We start from the raw sequence: 19,124 nt of genomic DNA, 5'->3' as shown, positions 1-19,124 counted from the left end.
TTGTTTACCTTTTTGACAGCACTAGCTTTCCTGAGTGCATTAAGTTTAAGTCAAGGCTCCAAAAAAAACCTATTTGTCTTAGTGCGGAACAAATATTCTGATTAAGGAATATTTTAGCCAGTGAGGGTTTTGCACACGGGTTCTTAAGATCAAAAGCGTTTATGAATGATTATATTGCTCAGAATAATCACCAATTGAATTTAAACTATCCAAGACAAGACCAGCAAGATTTAACTGGATGGAATCCATTTTTATTGTCGCCGTTTCGGATTGATAATTACAATATGCAATCAATTTATGATTGAGATCAGCATGAAATCATTCTGAAAATGGAATGGAGTAAAATATTAGATAGCCAATAATGATGTCGTAACTGCGGCGCGTTGCTGTAAATCGAAAAATTTTATTTCATTCCACCAGTAAATTTTTATTGGCAGGAATGTCACGCGATCGTAAGGAAATTTTCTGCCACGCAAAAAATGATTATTTTAATTGATTATTATGAGTCGGCAGACATCATGACGGTTTCAATATCAAAAAAAGGTTATGGTTTATAAACAACTTATCTGTTGATGTTTGTTCAATCAAAAGCTCTTAACATTGGTTTTATTCCGTGTATTAGGATATCGTAAAAAATTTAACACCGCTAGTTGACCTCAATAAGGCTATACAATAGCTCTTAAGAATGTTTTATAGCATACTACAAGGGTAGATGTATTCGTACGATACAAAACTAAGAAGTTTAGAAACAGTTTTAAGGTATAGTCTTAACAACCTCCTGTAGTGTGGGCCTTTTCGGGCTTAACAGAGTTTTATCAAAGGTTTATTAAGGTTATAAAGACTGATAAGTTCTAAAATGAGTTTTAACGATATGGTGGTAACAACAGCTTGTAGTAAATGAAAAAACTAAAAATGTTACTTGGGAAGGGTTATCTGGAGATGAAAAATCTAATTGAGAGTTTATCCGCTATGTGACGCTAGCAACAATTTTTTTTCAATTGTCTGTTTCTTAAGATCCTTATTAGCTAGAAGGTTGGTGTCTTCGGAAAGTCTATTCAGCAGATCAAGGGTTATCTGGTGGTTAAGAGTCTGATTGTAAATTCATCCGCTAGGTGGTGCTAGTAATAGGAAAACTTAAATCTTGTCTACCTCAAGGATTCTTCGACATAAATATTCAGATGATTGAGGGATATCTGGAGGTGAAAAATATTGGCGCCAATGGATGGCGAATCAGAAAATGTTGCCAATGTGTTATTCAAACAGTTGTTATGAAGTGTGCCATGGCCTAAAGCTGTGTACCAAGAATCGCTGATAAAATTTGAAATGGCTGTTCAAAACCTGATTGGAGACATGACCGTAGCAAATCAGCAACAATATAAAACAGTATTGTTGCTCAAGATCCTTATCAGCTGAAAGGTTGGAGTTTTCGGCAAAGATATTCATATTTCTGGCAGTGAAGAGTCTGAATGGGAATTAATCATGTAGGTTGCGCTATTGAAAAGAAATCTTCAATCTTCTCTATCTCAAGATCTTTCTCAGCATCTTTTGATACAGAAAGTTTTGTGATCAATCTACCTAGCAGTGAGATAGAAAAACATTTTTTTCATAAAATTTAGATAGACATATGATGTTTCCGGCAGAGTTAAAGAAGTGGCAATTTGCAACAACTTTATCGAAGGCACGATTTTTGTTTCTATTATACTTTTTGAGATACATGTGTGTGAATGATCCCTAAAAAATATATATTTTAACAAAACATTTTTCCAAGGTTTTTACATTTTTTTGTGTTTTTCGCAAAGTTGTTTGTCACATTAAAACCCGTGTTTCGCTATCGCTATCTTTTGATATAACAAAGTTATTCAAAAATTACTCTTTTTTTTCAAAGAGTACTTGAGACCCCAATACCTGCTTCCGGTGAAAAATGGCTTAGACAACCCCTACTTATTATGAAAGTACCATATCTTTCCTTCCGGCAGGTGATGAAAATTTTGTCTAAAGAGACTTTTCATGCGATTTTACTATCAAACAAAGGAGTCTAGAATCGACCAATATCTTCATTATTTTAAGAGATAGAAAGTAACTTTGTAGACGACACGGAAAATTTTAAAAATCTTAGTAAAAAGTTCAAATTATAAAATATGTTTTGGCGTTTGATCATTCTAGGCTATATAGCCAAATATGATTAATGATTAAAATTATTTTATTTGATAGGCCCTTTTTAGAACTTGGTCTAGGTAATTTTTAGAAAATATGATGGGAACTGTCATATCGGATAGCCAAAACTATAAGCGCGCAGTCTTATTTTCATTGGAAATAGTCAGTTCGAAAATTCCAGGATTATTTGCGTTATTTGCAAAAGTAAACAATAAAATTATTAGACAACAGTTGCAAGACTTCACTGTAATTTTTGGGGGTGACCAATTTCGCATAAAGACGTTTTGCATAAAACAGTTTTATACAAAAAAATATAGCATTTCAAAGAAGGCATATAATTCTCAAACGTCGTTATGTGAAACATCCTAATGCGGAACAACCTACGCCCGTAATTTTTAACCTCTTTCACAGGTATTTTTGATTTTTTTTTTTCAGAAGACATTGTATGTCGTGTGTCATAATCATCATTTACTATTATTTTGTAGACACAACGTGAAGGTCAATGTAGTTTTTAGGTTTTCTTCCCAAGGGGTAACTCGACATTTTCATTTGGGGTAAAATCGCAAAGCATTCAAACTTATTTGATTGAGCTCGCATATTTCCCTTAAAACTCATAGCAAACTAAGTCGCATAGAAAAATATTGAAAAAAAAATCATCTTGAATTTCGTCAGAAAACCCATTTTTTCATCATTGGCGCACTGCTGGTATCGAACTCTGAGGACACCTTCAGAAAGCTGATAAAAAACTGAGCAAATCACCTTATGCGTTATGCGATGCTTATATGTGCAATGATTCCGTATAAGTTGTCATCAAAAGGCGACATATGTGTATATTTCATATGATGAAAATTTACATACAATGCGAGTGTATAGATTTTATTATGAATTAGTGTGGAACGTTGTACGACTTAATTTAAAATAACAAAGTTTGTTTGAAAGCTGCTATTGATTGATTCGACTTTGTACGTTTATACGGAATGAAACAAAATGCACTGATGAACTCAGAAAACAGCGTTCTATGCGACATGGTGTCTTTGTGGAGTAACTTTATTACAAAAAAATAGGTAAGTCTGAAATTTCGAACTAAAAACAATTAGACTTTGCTCTTTCATTTGCGACCAAAATCAAAAAAATCGGTCGGGGGGTCCAGAACATTTTTTTTTATTTTGTGTGAAGTATTCATGGATATGTGTTTTTGTACCGACACACATTGCGTTGAACATAGATACGGGACAAACTGCAAGATCAAACCATTTGAACACCTTGGCTTGGAAGATAAAGTTGTTCTTGCCCAAAAGAGCTGTAATAAGCATATATGACATATGATATACGCATAATTGCAAAACTGTCTCAAACGTCATTTTAATTATTTTTCACGAAAAACCTTGAAAATCGTACTTAAATTGGTCATAATGATGTAAGAAGTTATTAGGAAATATTTTTAATAGGTGAAGATGCATCGATATCAAACCTTGAATTTTCAAGAGCTTGTTTGTAGATTTGTATCTTGAGAACCTGACAACCTTTTGCGTTGAACATTTTATTGATTAGTCGCCACCAGCGAGTGACCAGTGAGTTACCGGTTGTCTGCTTCTCTAGACTTGTGCTTTTGAAAATTCGAGGTTTGGCTTCTATGTATATTCACCCTTAAAACCATTGATAACCGAGTGTGTAGCTCGTTGTTATTAGGCAGATAAACGGTCCAAAATAAAAACTGTTACCGCTGGGAGACAGAGGAGGATCTTCTCTTCGTCGTAGCATTGTGAAATAAAGTGTAAATCCATTCGTTTGCTCAGTAATAACAAGCTATGGCTTTTAGGACGAGATCATAAATTATGCGAGATTTCTCTTTTTACTCGTAGGGGATGGTACACAAATTATGTCACGCTGAATTTCAATTTGTTCGACCCCCTCCCCCCCTTTGTCACACTTTCTGTATGAGTCCTCCGATAATTTTGAAAGGCTTGTCACGCATGGCTTAACCCCCCCTTTGGAGTGTGACGTAATTTGTGCATGACCCCTAGATACACAAGTGACTTATCCGCCTTTCAAACAACACTATTTCAGTTATTCGAATTAACTAGTAGAGGGCTTCGCATGTGATAAACCTTGTTATAAGCCAAGGTACTTGTTTGCAGTACTATAACCCCATATTAACCCCTCTACCGGTAGCTTCATTTTTTCAAAATATTCAAATCGCGATAACTTTTTTGTTTCTCAATATTTGTGAAAAAAAAATTTCACAACTTCTCAAAAAACTCTCTAATTTTCAGAATCTGTATCGGTTTTGAGCATTGGTCATCTATATTCGGAGATATTTCCAAATTCCTTGGGGGACCGACGCATAGCCATAACTCTCGTAATTATCTCTGGCTACAGATTTTTTCTCATATTCGGTTATTCGCTTTTCAAAACTAAACTTTGACGAAAGTCTATTGTGAAGTAATTAAACAAATCGGTGTAACTGTTTTTGAGCAATGAGCTTTTATGTTTTTGATACCGCTCTAGCCGTAACGAGATCTTGAAAACTTATTAAAACATCATATTGCATTTTTATATGGGAAGTGTCGGTCCCCCAAGGAACACCAAAATATTTTTAAAACCAGTTGACTAATGGTCAATACCGACAAAGATTCCAAAAGTAGAAGAGTTTTTTGAGAAGTTGTGAAAAAATGGTGGAAAAATATAGAGAAACAAAAAAGTTATCGCGATTCAAATATATTTTTGTGCTGAAAAAATGAAGCTGCCGGTAGAGGGGTTAAGCAAAATAATAGCAAACAAACTCATGAATATCTCTTCTGCTATCTGTCGAATTGAATTTCTCTCTTCTGCAAATTTCTTTATTATGGTTTGAAGAATGAGCTTTTACAATGGGATAATAAGTTTGTACTTACACAACAGTACAAACGTGTTTGGAACATACCTCAAAATTTCTTCATAGTAATTTCCATATAAACCTACATTGTCTTCGGGCCACCTTAAATCACCACCTAGAAAGCTGCGAATTTCACAGAACACTATTTTTATAGTAAGGATAGTAAGAAACATATGTGAGATTGAATTCTCAAACATGTTTTTAATATTGAACCGCCCTAATGTACATAAACACATAGATAGGCAAATTCAAACATATGTGCAAGTCTCTCGAAATCAAACAAAAAAAAATTACTCTGGACCCCCCGACCGATTATTTTGGTTTTAGCAGCAAATGAACGCGAGAAACCTAGACTTTATTGTGGAGAAGTTTCAGACTTACCTATTTTTTTGTAATAAACTTGTTCTACGAAACACACCGTGTGCGAGGAAATCCAACAATCAAACGATTTTTTCACCATGTTCTGTGGGTGTGATGGAATTCGCACATGCAAACGACTTTTTACGTACATTGTTATGCGGCTTCTTGTTATTTGGGAAGTGAGCAATGATATTTACCCTATGAAATGGACGATTAACTAAATCATGTTCTACTATTTTGACGTATATGGCAAGTACAATTAATGCAAACATAATTTTTGTACAACATAGAAACAAGTCTTCAATCGTTATTTTTTTCTTCGTGTCAATTAAATAATGCTTCTTCTTCTTTCTGGCGTTACGTCTCAACTGGGACAAAGCCTGATTCTCAGCTTAGTGTTCTTATGAGCACTTCCACAGTTATTAACTGAGAGCTTTCTATGCCAATTGACCATTTTTGCATGTGTGTATCGTGTGGCAGGTACGAAGGTACTCTATGCCCTGGGAAGTCGAGAAAATTTCCAACCCGAAAAGATCCTCGACCGGTGGGATTCAAACCCACGACCCTCAGCTTGGTCTTGCTGAATATCTGCGCGTTTACCGCTATGGCTATCTGGGCCCTTTACAATTAAATAATATGAATATTATTTTAAGTGAAAAAAATTGGCAGCCATCTTGGTTTTAAGAAGTAGAATAAGTTTCTCACCTTGTTATGTCACTTATTTTTCTATGTATTCCAAGGCAAATAAGACGCATATCACTTGGAGAAATACCTGTGATTTACCAACAAATGTTTTTTTTTTCACAAACTGTTTCGTAAGCTGGCGTTCTAGGGGTCTACCAATTTCAGAAAACCGAAACGACCATCCTTTTTTATTCTTCTTTAGTATCATTTTAAGCATAACATACATATCTTTTTTCTAGGTGTTCTGTGTAAGACAACACTAACATCCTAATTTGGTATAACAAAATTAAGCTTTTATTAACATTTTGTTAACAACAAATTCCATTTCATTTGCCGTAGCAGTTATGATTTTTTATAGATGATTTGATTCCTCATTATGAGAGAAAAAAAATGTTTCAATTTACTTAACCTAGCCATCTGCAAACAAAACATTTTGAGTGACATCCCTGAGTTAACTTAGGTAAGTCAAATGTGAAAATATTTTATAATATTGGTCTCAAAATGCTGTCTTGAGGAACACCAGCTCTTACAGGAAGTCTTTCCGACATGGAGTTCTGATAATTAACCTGAAGTGTACGATTTGACAGATATTTTTGGATTATTCTAACAATGTATGTTGGAGAATTATTATTATTTTTAAATTTGACAATCAATCTATTATTTTGAGCGATTTCACCTGGTGCTTAACTTTTTAGCCGGTAGTGTGAAAATTTTCAAATTTTGTGATAACAAATTTGAGCATATTTGTAGTTCACTGCCAAAATTTCAAGCCGATTGCTCATATGGAAACAAAGTTACAGCATGCCAAAGTTGAGCATTTTGTATGAAAATCGGCTTTCACTACTATTATTCTGAACACAACTGTAGAAGCTTCTACAGGATTTTAGCCTGGTTTTAACATTGGTACAACCTAATCATTTTTCCATTTGTCAGGAAAATATGCCAACTGAAAATATTTGATAAATATATCAACTAAGAATGCTAAGCTACTATCTGGAAGTTTCTTGATGAGGATGTAGAAAATTCCATCATCGCCAGGAGCTTTCATGTTTTTGAATTTTTTAATAATAGTTCTCACTTCTTCCAAATCAGTCTCCCAGGCATTTTCGAAAACGTTCTCTTGATTGAGAATATTTTCGAACTCCTGAGTAACTTCATTTTCAATTGGACTAGTAAGTCCTAAATTAAAATTGTGCGCACTTTCAAACTGCATAGCAAGTTTTTGAGCTTTTTCGCAATTTGTTAGTAATAATTTGTTTTCCTCTTTCAATGCCGGTATTGGCTTCTGAGGTTTTTTCAAGATTTTAGATAATTTCCAAAAGGGCTTAGAGCCAGGGTCCAATTGAGAAATTTTATTTTCAAAATTTTTGTTTCTTAATTGAGCAAAACGTTTCTTGATTTCTTTCTGCAAATCCTGCCATATAATTTTCATAGCAGGATCGCGAGTGCGTTGAAATTGCCTTCTCCTCACGTTTTTAAGACGGATCAAGAGTTTAAGATCATCGTCTATAATCACGGATTCAAATTTTACTTCACATTTTGGAATTGCAATGTTCCGGGCTTCAACAATGGAATTTGTTAAAGTTTCAAGAGCATTGTCAATATCAAGTTTAGTTTCTAAAGAGATGTTAACATCAAGATTAGAGTCAACATACGTTTTATATATATTCCAGTCGGCTCGTAAATAATTGAAAGTGGAGCTGATAGGATTGAGAACCGCTTCTTGGGATATTTGAAATGTAACAGGGACATGATCAGAATCAAAATCAGCATGAGTAATCAGTTGGCTACAAAGATGACTAGAGTCGGTTAACACCAAATCAATCGTAGATGGATTTCTAGAAGAGGAAAAACATGTGGGGCTATCAGGGTATTTAATTGAGAAATATCCTGAAGAGCACTCATCAAATAAAATTCTGCCGTTGGAATTACTTTGAGAATTATTCCATGACCGATGTTTGGCATTAAAGTCACCAATGACAAAAAATTTTGACTTATTGCGAGTCAATTTTCGCAAGTCAGTTTGGAGCAAATTAACTTGCTGTCCAGAGCATTGAAAAGGCAAATAGGCAGCTATGAAAGTATATTTACCAAACTGTGTTTCATCTAAAACACCTAAAGTTTCAAAAACATTAGTTTCAAATGACGAAAACAGTTGATGTTTTATACGCCTATGAGTGATGATTACGACTCCCCCACATGCCGCATTAAGTCGATCATTACGATAAACAAAACAAGGTAGGATCAGTTTTGAGTTTGGATCTAGGTTTCAAATAAGTTTCAGTAATAACTGCTATATGTATGTTATTAGCTGTTAGAAAATTAAACAGCTCGTCCTCTTTGCCATTCAAAGAACGAGCATACTAATTTAAAATATTTAAATTATTATTTGGATCCATCAGAAAAACGAAAAACGGGCCCAGATAGCCGTAGCGGTAAACGCGCAGCTATTCAGCATGACCATGCTGAGGGTCGTGGGTTCGAATCCCACTGGTCGAGGATCTTTTCGTAAAGGAAATTTTCTCGATTCCCAGGGCATAGAGTATCATCGTACCTGCCACACGATATACACATGCAAAAAATGGTCAACCGGCAAAGAAAGCTCTCAGTTGATAACTGTGGAAGTGCTCATAAGAACACTAATCTGAGAAGCAGGCTTTGTTCCAGTTGGGACGTAACGCCAGAAAGAAGAAGAAGAAGAAAAACGAAATCCAATAACAATTTGATTAGAAAATTTTACACCAACTTGAACTGCTTGAGTCATAGTGGTGGTTTTGAACATTACATCGATCATTTGAAACGACAACCCTTTAGTTTAAGCAAATACTAGCGATCAGTGACATAAAGTTGTAATTCTAACGATATGTGCCGATGACGGCTAGGTTACAGAGATAATTGCTCAGTGCAATTTGTGATTCTGTAACGATTTGAAGTTAAATTAAGCGAAAGTACACAAAATTTATCAATAGGTTTAGGGTGTTGGTTTTACCCAGATTCCCCCTACGACATTAGGGGGCTGATTTTCCGTTCCGCTGTCAAAGAGATACCTACCAACATGTGAAGATGATGTGGTTAAGACGTGATTGGCTTGCGCCAATCGACCCTTCCGAGCAATATCAGCGAGAGGCGCGAATAATTACCTGGAACGAGAAAAAAGGGAGAAAAAATGTGATTGTTTAATTTATATTCATGATGGTATTTATTGCCGGGAGAAAACTAGACGGAGATAAATTGATATGAAAGTGATAAAACAGAAGCAGAAGTGAGATGTTACCCGGGCGCGGAGGGCTTTGATGAGCTGCCGGTTGTTGGCAGATGTTGGTCAATTAATTTAAATGCCGTGGAATAAGATTGGAATTTTATGGAACGAGACTCATTCTAATCAATTATTGAAGCGTTGAGCGGATTGAGATAAAAAGTTGAAATTAATAAATTAAGTAGAGTTAATTCGAGCGGAAACTGAACAGGACCGGTTTGAAAGTCGAATGCATGAGCTCCTTTTTATGTTTTTTTTTTGTACAGTTTTGTACGATTTCATTGTAATCGATCGCAAGGCAGAGATTTTTTTATTTGAATACGATAAAGCTAGCAAGATCATCGGGGATAATTCGCTATATCATGAAAAACTATCTGATTACAGGTAAATGCAGAGGAAGTCTTAAAGCAAAGCCATGCTGAACGTGTTTGGGTTCAATTCCCGGTCGGTCCAGGATCTTTTCGTAATGGAAATTTCCTTGATTTCCCTGGGCATAAAGTAAAATCGTACCTGCCACACGATATACGAATGCGAAAATGGCAACTTTGACATAGAAAGCTCTCAGTTAATAACTGTGGAAGTGCTCATAAGAACACTAAGCTGAGAAGCAGGCTCTGTCCCAGTGAGGACGTTAATGCCAAGAAGAAGAAGAAGAAGAAGGGCGGTTTTAAATTCAAAAAAGTTTGAAAATTCTTCTTGCCATATCTTACACTTTTTTTTCTGTTCGGAACATGAACCACTTTTTGGCTCTTTGACTTGTTTAATGACAATCTGCAGACCTTTCGCAGAATGTGTAGCTGGGGATGGGCAACCATAGGTCAGATCCATTTGAAATTCCCTGCTACCTGGGTTGCTCGCTATTTTAAAAACGATGATTATCATGTTATTCCAATAAGAACATTTTAGTTATGTATTCATTTTCTTAACTCTTATGTCAAACATTTTTCTTCAGTAATTCATGTCTACCCGCATAGAGCAACATGTTCCTTAAAACTGTCCATTTAACAAAATATTTTTTCAGATAAATTATTTGAAAATTCGATTGATTTTTGATGAATTTAAATAAAAATGCTTAATCGATTTTATCCGAGCAAGTAGATTTCTGTTTTTGATTTGAATAACACGAAATGCAGGCTGACATGTTATGTCAAGAAAAATAAGAATTTGGAACAAAAACTTTATATTGAAATTGAAATTAGAAGTAATTTCAAGAAAACTCTACCCAGTTCTACACAAAATTTGTCACGAAAAATCCACCAAAAATCCCCGGTAACACATTATTTTATTTTTTGTTCATACTTGTTTTATATCAAATGGATATTCAAGAGATGGCTGATTCTATTATTATTCCAAAAAAACATCTATAGTTTGAATGTTCGTCTTTGACTGAATTCACCCTCAACAGATAAAAGTGTTTGCAAAACTTTTCCTTGCAATTCTTCGATATTTGCTCTCACGGCCTGTCCTGAAGTAAACTAGCTTCCGGCACCATAGTTCAACTAGGTTAATTGAAGGCCTTTGACCTGTTTCAGTAAATTACTTGCCACCACAGCTGCAGCAACACCCACCTTGCAACAATGTTGCAGCTTGGACTACAGTTGACCAACTTTTTGTTTGTTTACTCCTTATTAACTACAAACAATTTTCTCCCACCATCGGCCCACCATTCCATCCCAGTAGAACTGCTAATCTTCATTTCATCGGAAACCGCGCTCTATGGCGGCTCTGTCAATGAATGGCGGACAAGGCGGGGTGCTGGGTGGTGGATTCCAACCAACAAAGGGAGCAATTAATCACAAACATGCAATCGTCTTAGTCGTCTTGGTCGTCTCGTTTGGCGTTTATTGTGCCGTTTATCGTTCCTCCTCCACGCGGTGTTTTTACTTCAAATTACTTCTAGAACTTAGGTACTCGGGAAGTATTTTAATTACACCTCCTCGAAGCGAACGAGCCAACAGTCAGCAGACAGTGGGAAAAATGCTCAAAATTGTCAACATTTTCCAGTAAAGTATTAAAACTTGTTTGTATGGTTATTCTTCCAACTGGTGGGGAACGTGGCTTTGGGGCCTTCTGATGGTTATGGGGGAAATTTTTTTTCAAAAACATGGCGCTTCGGATTACCAGAATTTTTAGTTCTAAATTCCACCAAATAGGGCGGTTTAATTATGTTTTTTATTCATATGACGATTTTGAAATGTGGTGTCCTCGGCAAAGTTATAGATTAATTTGATGTCATGATAAACACCTTACTCCAGGAATCTATTTTTGCAAGGAATAGTAACTTAAAACACCTTATCAATAATCAAAATAATCATCGCTGAGATATTACAGATTAAGCTATGGCCCAATGTCAACCTCGAAGACGATACCGAATATCGTAAAGAAATCAATAGGAGATGAAAATTTTAAGTACTTTAATTGATAATAGAAGGAATTCGTATCCTGAATCTAAATTCAACTTATTTACGAATATTAAAAAAAACTTTAAGAAAAACTAGAATAAGATTTTGTGCCTTTTTACCCACTGTTCAGTAGTCTGAGTGACGTGCAAATCCTACTTAGTGCTTCGTTTACAATTTGTGTCATACCAATCTGGGTGCTGTTGCTGCGCCAAATGCATCCACCAAGAGCGGTTTTATCAGAGCATCCCAACCCGCTTCGGTGCACGGTTTGGAATGTTTTCACCAGGCAAACAAATTCCTACCGCAAACAGCGCGTGTTCACTCATCTGGAAAGTTCCTATCATACGAATTACTCATATTTTGAACAGCGCTAGTCTCCAGGAATCTGGTGGGAGACTGTTAAACTGCCCATTAGTCGCGACGCTGCTGGTTGCTGTGCGTGTTCATCCCAAAGAAAGAGCCAAGGAAGTTCATATTCCTTTTATTGGTCCTGAGAGGGTGCCAAATGGCATACTTATGACCGCCCGGAGACGCCACCATTCTAGGGCTCTATTGCTGTGCCGTGTAGGCTTCTTCGGTGGGCTTGGCAACGGACCAAACGCCGTAGTTGATATCGTCCGCGTGATGAGCTTCGGTTGGAGGTAATCTTTTGTGTCAGCTTTTTTGCAGCTATGATTGTGAAATGGATTAGAAGAATTTAAAGAGCTTCAAATATGTAAATAGATGAATGAAATTTACTTACCACCAGAATATAATAGTAGTTTTAATAATTCAAATATCTGCTGTATTTCGGGTTTTTGAAATTTTCTTTACTCATCGTTTCAACAATTTTCACTCAAGTTATACATGTATTAACAACCCATTATTTTACAAAATTGTTGCCGAACAAAAAATTACAAAAGAAAAACTACTCTTAGTTTGAGCGATTTCACCTGGTGCTTAATTTTTTAACCGGTAGTGTGAAAATTTTCATATTTTGTTATAATGAAATTGAGTATATTTGTAGTTCTCTGCCAGAATTTCATGCCGATTGCTCATAGGTACGCAAAGTTACAGCATACCAAATTTGACCATTTAGTATGAAAATCGGCTTTCACTACTATTATTCTGAACACAACTGTATATGCCAAGGGATACACATTCTTATTGAAATTCAATGGTATACTACTAAATTGGGCGTTTTCTTAACAAACAAACAAAAGCAGTTTACTACAAAGAAGCTTAGTGTTAAAAATTGATAAATTAATTAGTTGACAAAAATCGGTTTTCAGGCAATGATTTATAAATGAAGTGTTTGTTTTTCTATGCAAATCATGTTATTTCTCATTTTCAAACTATACCCGAAAGCTAGATTATATTGCTAAGGGATGTGTCAAATTAGGATTTATTACAAAAAATCTGTCCCAAAATGTTCCATAAAATAATTGGTCGGTGTTTTGTTAGAGCAAACCAAGAGCCATTTTTCGTACTTTGAGCTCTTTCTTATTTGTAATCCTTTGGATGTATTTGTGTTATTTTCAAACAATATCATGTGAAGTTAAATTAAACAATCATTTGTTGCTTGTTTAGTTGAACTGAGTTTAAATTTTGAAGATACATGAATTACCAAAATTCTATGACATCAGTATCGTATACAATGAAATGTATTGGATTACGTGAATTTCACTAAACTTCGTTGATAGATGAATAGAAGAATCATTCGATGCCGCAAACTCCAATAAATGACATGGGATTTCTCTCATTTTTTCACACGACGGCACATCGAGGATTTTCCGCTGAAAGGCTGGTGGGTGCTCCTTCTAGCACCCGTTGTACTCCTTTACGCGGCTCATCACAGAGACGAAGGGGAAAAATCCTTTTTTCCCGTATACGGTGTTCCCACGACGAAATCGGGTTCCACAAGTCCATCACGGGGCTCACCAGTCCTCGGCGGTTTTTGGACAGACCCAGAATTGGCCGAAACAAGAGAAAAATTACGGACATTACAACACAAGAAGAGAAAGCGCGTGAATGTCAAACGTTGGGACATCACAAAACGGAACTCAAGTTCCATACAAGATGCAAAAAGCTAGGAAAATGCTTAGCTAGGAAAATATGTTGTTTCTTTGTTTGTTCAATTCCAATCTTAACTTGTAGTATTGTTCCTTTCATTGTACTTGTTTGTTTGAATGTGTTAACTGTAACTAGTAACGTTAAATATGTGCAAACTTTCTATTTTTTCCGTCTAGGCTAGCCCATCTGGCTAGTATTTTAGTCGTTAAAAGTGGTGAACTCGCCAAGGGCGAAAAGCCACTCTAATAAAGAAAAATAATAATAATTCTCTCATTTTTTCACATGCGTTTATCGTTTTGATTACTATAATTGAAACCAATTGATCATTTCTGATTGCATAATTTGATAGATTTTTTCCATCTATAATATTTTTTAACGTCTCTCGCTGTTTTGAACATTTATCAAATCTGATCATATTGGCATAGAGCTAAGGTGGGTGCACGACGTTAGGCATAAACACCATTGGCATAATGGAAGTTAGCCATAGTGGACGATAGGCATAATCTCCAATATGAAAATTGAAATCGGTCATGTGAAAGGTGAATTGACTTTTTGATAATTGTGAAGTGTTTCAATGATCAAAAGCGTGTCCTTTAAAATGCGATTGCCATGCAGTCGTTCCATAGTTGTGAATCCCTTGAGGTTAATTTTTAAGACAGAACATAAACAATTAGCATGAAAATGCTGTAAATGGCCTTCATTAGCTTTGTGGTAACTTCCGCAACTAAAGAGCAAAGCCATGATGAAGGTAGCTAAGTTCGTTTCCTATTCGACCCAGGATCTTTTAGTTTCCTTCGTATAATTGTGCTTATGTATATCGCTTACAAATAAGAATGCAAATGGCTACTTTAGTAAAGTGTGTACGGAATCAAATCGCAACACGCACAAATATTTGTTTAAATTCGCACGTTCAACCAATCATCTTCAAACTTTCAGGGAGTGAAATAAAAAATAATATGAATATTGTCCCATGTTTGTTTTACTCAATTTCAATTCCATTTTCAAATACACGAACTTTTCTCTTCACACTACTTATAAGGGTCTGTCACTTACCGCTTGTGATCCTTAACACTATACGGAGATCCATTTTTTGCCACTTTTTTCTTTCCGATCATTGGTCGAACGTTCGTGATACCGATTAAAAACACGAATCATCGTAGAATGTACCATTCCCAACTTTCTGCTGTTGGCACCATGAGATAGATCCGGATTTTCGAGGTACGAGCGCAAAATTTATTTGCACCGCTGCACTTCTTTCGACTCCATCTTCACAATGACTGCACATCTGTTAGTGAAACTTACACAACGTTAACAAATACACATTGTATAAATTACACCCATGTGATGCAATTTGATTCCGTACACCCTTTAAAATGAACTTTTAATGAACCATTTTACCGTGCTACATCGAACTGCCGAACGCTTCGAAAGCCGGACACTGGCCTTTTTCACGATTTCTTTTCGCCTAGAATCCATAATAATGACATCTTCTACATTCTCCAAGCATAAAAGTTGTCGAAAAAAGTATTTTTGGGTGGTTTAAGCCCGGTGTCCGGGATTCGAAGCACCCGGACACTTCGAATCTACACGGTACGAGACGTTTCGGAATAGCTGATCGTCGCAACGGCGTCAATTTGATAAAATTCAGCGTGATTTTTGACTACGCCTAATTTTACTAATAGGGACATGAACAGAATAACAAAAAAAGATCCAAGAATGTTAATTTCTGCAACATTACACCTATTTATTGCCTCAGGTGCCTATGTATTTTACATAAAACGGCATTTTTGTGATTAAAAATATTTTAATAATTATTATCCATTTAAGTTTTCGCCTGTATGAAAAGCTACGCTAGAAATGCGCACAGTCATCGACAATCGTCATCGGGAAAACTGATGACGATGATTGAAAAGTTAAACTTTACTCCTAGGTCTTCTGTCATGTGACCAGCTTCTCAAAATGGCTCATTAACTGTAGAAGTGCTCCTAGACTACTAAGCTAAGAATTTATGTTGGGGCGTAATGCCATGAAGAAGAAGGATAATAAGAACGACCATGTGCATGACCTGAGTTTGGTTGTACACATGTAAATTGTTCATCAGAGATTACCCCTTCTTTATAGATGTACTGTTGACAAAATTATTGAAGTTAGTGCTGCTAAGTTTTCATTCAGAAAATTTTTCTTCTTTAATAAATAAGCTTGGCAGACACACCAAAAGGTTTCGTCAATAATCCATTAGAGGTAATGCAAGAATTCTTCCAAATCCACCTGAAGTCCGTTCCGAAAATTTCCAGGAGTCTATCAATAATCTTCCCAAAAATTTGTTAGGTAGTTTTTAAAAATTTATCTGGCTAAAATTAAACTAAAAAATCAGATATATGAGAAAGTTGCATAAAAAACTATCGCTATGAATTTGTCAAAAATATTGTCAAGAGTACAATGGAGATTTCTTCGAAAACCATTATAAAAGATTTTCACAAGATTTGAAAGATTTCATGAGATAAACTCGAGTTCAGGTAGCTGAATAATATTGTAAATAAATAAATAAATAATAAATATCTCCTTATCAGCTGAAAATAACTTTGTTCAACTCTTGTTCAGAACAAATGTTTGTTGGGATAGGTTAACCTAATTATTAATCCAAAATAATATAAATCCACCGCTGCAAACTTTCATAATTGAGCAGCTAGTAAACAACCGTTGGGAGAATTCATTAAAAATTTTCCGAGGAACCCTTCACAGACATCATTCAAGAATTTTTGCAAAAAAAAAAATAACAGATAGTGTGCCGGTACCAATGGTTGTAATGTACCAGTAGATTGGACTATGGAATAAAACGAACATTTTTCGATAAAAACGACATGTGCTATTTTTGGAGGATAAATCGTCTCTAGTTTAGTCGATTTGTCAAATTTCAGCTTTTTATGTTATCAAAAAGTCATATAAATAATTAGGTTTATGCAAAAAATTTGCTCGCTTGCACCAATAGTTGCGATTTTAGGCTCAAAACATAATTTTATCACTCTTTTTATATTTTTCCCATATAGTAGAGATTGAAATCTTTCTGTTGACGCCAAAAGATATAGCTTAGGTAGTCCACTAATGGCACCGGCACCCTACCAATCGAAAATCTCATAAAAAAAAATCCTACTGATTGGTTCAACAAGATTCCGCCAATGGTTTGAGTTGAAATAGTGAATTTTTACAAATTTGTCTAATTCCTTCCTTCTAATTTCATAAAATAAACGATGAAGCTGACAAAATCTTCATAGTATTAGGCCTAAAAAATCATAAAGTTTCCCGCTATTACCGCTACAAAGGATGTTAATTTTGTTTTCAAGTTTGCTCTGAAAAAAAGGGTGAAAATAAAATTAGGCTTGTAATATCCATTTGACATAATAGCATTACAAGTACTTTATTAGTAACTAGTGGTCCTGACAAACTTCGCCTTGCCATCAAGTAGGCTGTTGTTTAACGTCATGTTATCTCCCATACAAAATAACACATTAGTCTTCTCCCGTTTTCACAATTATTCCGGTGACTTTCTCTAGCTTTTTCCTCACATGATTATGTTTCATCCCTTGTCGAGTGCAACAGTTAAAAACATACATCAATTCGTGCATTTCAAGCAATTTCGTGACATACAAACATCACTTCATTTTTTTATAGATAGATGAATTGTGAAGATGAAAACCATAAATTTATTCAATATTTGAAATATTTAATACCTGAACCCCACTAACAATGATCGATGCCAAACAAACGTGGTGAAGGATTCTTCATATTTATTCATTATTTTTTACAACTGCTTCGCTTCGTTAAGACCCCCTAGGAATCCATGGACCACCGGTTGGGAAACCCTGCCGTAGGTAAAGGCTGTTTAAAAATCAAATATGTAAAAGATATATAACAGTATAAAAAAACCTACGAAAAAACAAATAACACTTTGATTGAGCATCACAAATATAAATTGATAGGGTAGGTGTACCAGTTATGGCCATAGTGGTTCCCTATTTCGCCATACGTGTTTTTTTTAATTTCCACATTTCGAATTTTATTATGTATTTTAGCAATGAGACGTAGGATATATCTTGATATTAAAACAAACAGAAAGATGAAAAAAGTGAAAGTTATCTAAATTTTACATATGGCCAAATATGGAACCACTATGGCCATAACTGGTACACTTTCCCTACTTAAAATAAGGATTGAGTTGGATTTTAGAATGATAACAATGACCATGACTACAATCTTCTTCCATACATTGCGATTATTTTATGTCAAACATATTTTATGCCTAACATCTTTATGCCTAATGTCTTTATGCCTGATGAGGTATACTCGAGCTAAGGTAATTAATTCTGCGTGCAATGATTTAATTATCTGTTTTCAACAATATATGGTCAGAGTTCAGACAGACCTGACTAGACGATATTTTGGCCTTGTAAAGATTTGTCAATTCTAATTCTACCTAGGGTACAAGTACCAATTATGGCTATAGTACCAATTATGACAATAGTGGGAACAAAAAAAGATTTTTCTTATTGTTTCACTAGACTATAATGAATAATATTCAAAGGAATAATAAACTTATTTGTTATTGATGGTAACTAAACCTTGATAAGAACATTCGAGCTATTAGTTTCGAAAAATGATCATTTGAAAATTTTGCCATCACCTTCTTAGCAGTTTGCTAAAAGACATTCGTTCCGAAATGTATGTTTCATCCGGTAAAAGTGCTTCAACCGATAAATGTGTGTTGCCTAGTAAGGACAAATGAATAAATTTAGCTGGTGAGCATTTAAATTTACTATTTTAAGTTGGAAATCGTCTTGTTTCCTCTATGTCGATAACTGGTACAAAGAGCGTATGAGAGCCCAATTACGGCGATACTCTGGAAGCGGTTTGTTTACATTTTTTAATCAGTGAAATACAAGAAGTAAAGCTATTTTACGGGTGACTTCCACGACGGGACGGTTCGTAAGGCATTATCTTCATGTTTTGTACTTAGTTACTAAGATTTTTCAATCACACGTTCGAAAACGTTCGCAAGCGGAAGATGCTAATTTCATGGTAGAGAAGGGTTTTCAGCGATACTCGATTTTTATATTTTTGCTCTTTTTTTCGTTAACCCTCTAATACCCAATCCCGCCTTTAGTCGGGGTACACTTTGGAATTTTGTGTATTTTTTCGTAGCTCGGAAATCAAAATGATTTTATTTTTGGCTTATACCTTGACTCATAACACGCATATAAGAAAAGTTTTTTATGACTTTTGAAACTTTTTGGTATTTTTAGAAATTGTTTGAAAAATTGCATTCTTATATAACCTACAAATGCCT

The 19,124-nt window shown here is 35.2% G+C and overlaps 1 protein-coding gene across 4 annotated transcripts in view; it reads right to left on the bottom strand.

The window, feature by feature from the left end:
• LOC5575526 (beta-1,4-glucuronyltransferase 1) overlaps nt 1-19,124 on the bottom strand; it is a 339,501-nt gene that overhangs the window by 136,848 nt on the left and 183,529 nt on the right. The window contains exon 1 of one of the 4 annotated variants that reach the window (XM_021848021.1): nt 9,125-9,148. The exons of the other annotated variants lie outside the window; for them this stretch is intronic. The gene's annotated coding sequence lies outside the window, so the exon portion shown is untranslated. Of the gene's footprint in view, nt 1-9,124; nt 9,149-19,124 lie in introns of those variants that run through there. 4 annotated transcript variants of the gene reach the window in all.

This window comes from Aedes aegypti, chromosome 2, assembly GCF_002204515.2.
Source record: "Aedes aegypti strain LVP_AGWG chromosome 2, AaegL5.0 Primary Assembly, whole genome shotgun sequence".
Taxonomy (NCBI): domain Eukaryota; kingdom Metazoa; phylum Arthropoda; class Insecta; order Diptera; family Culicidae; genus Aedes; species Aedes aegypti.
Note: the sequence above shows the minus strand (reverse complement) of the source record. Positions and strands in the feature narration are given on the sequence as shown.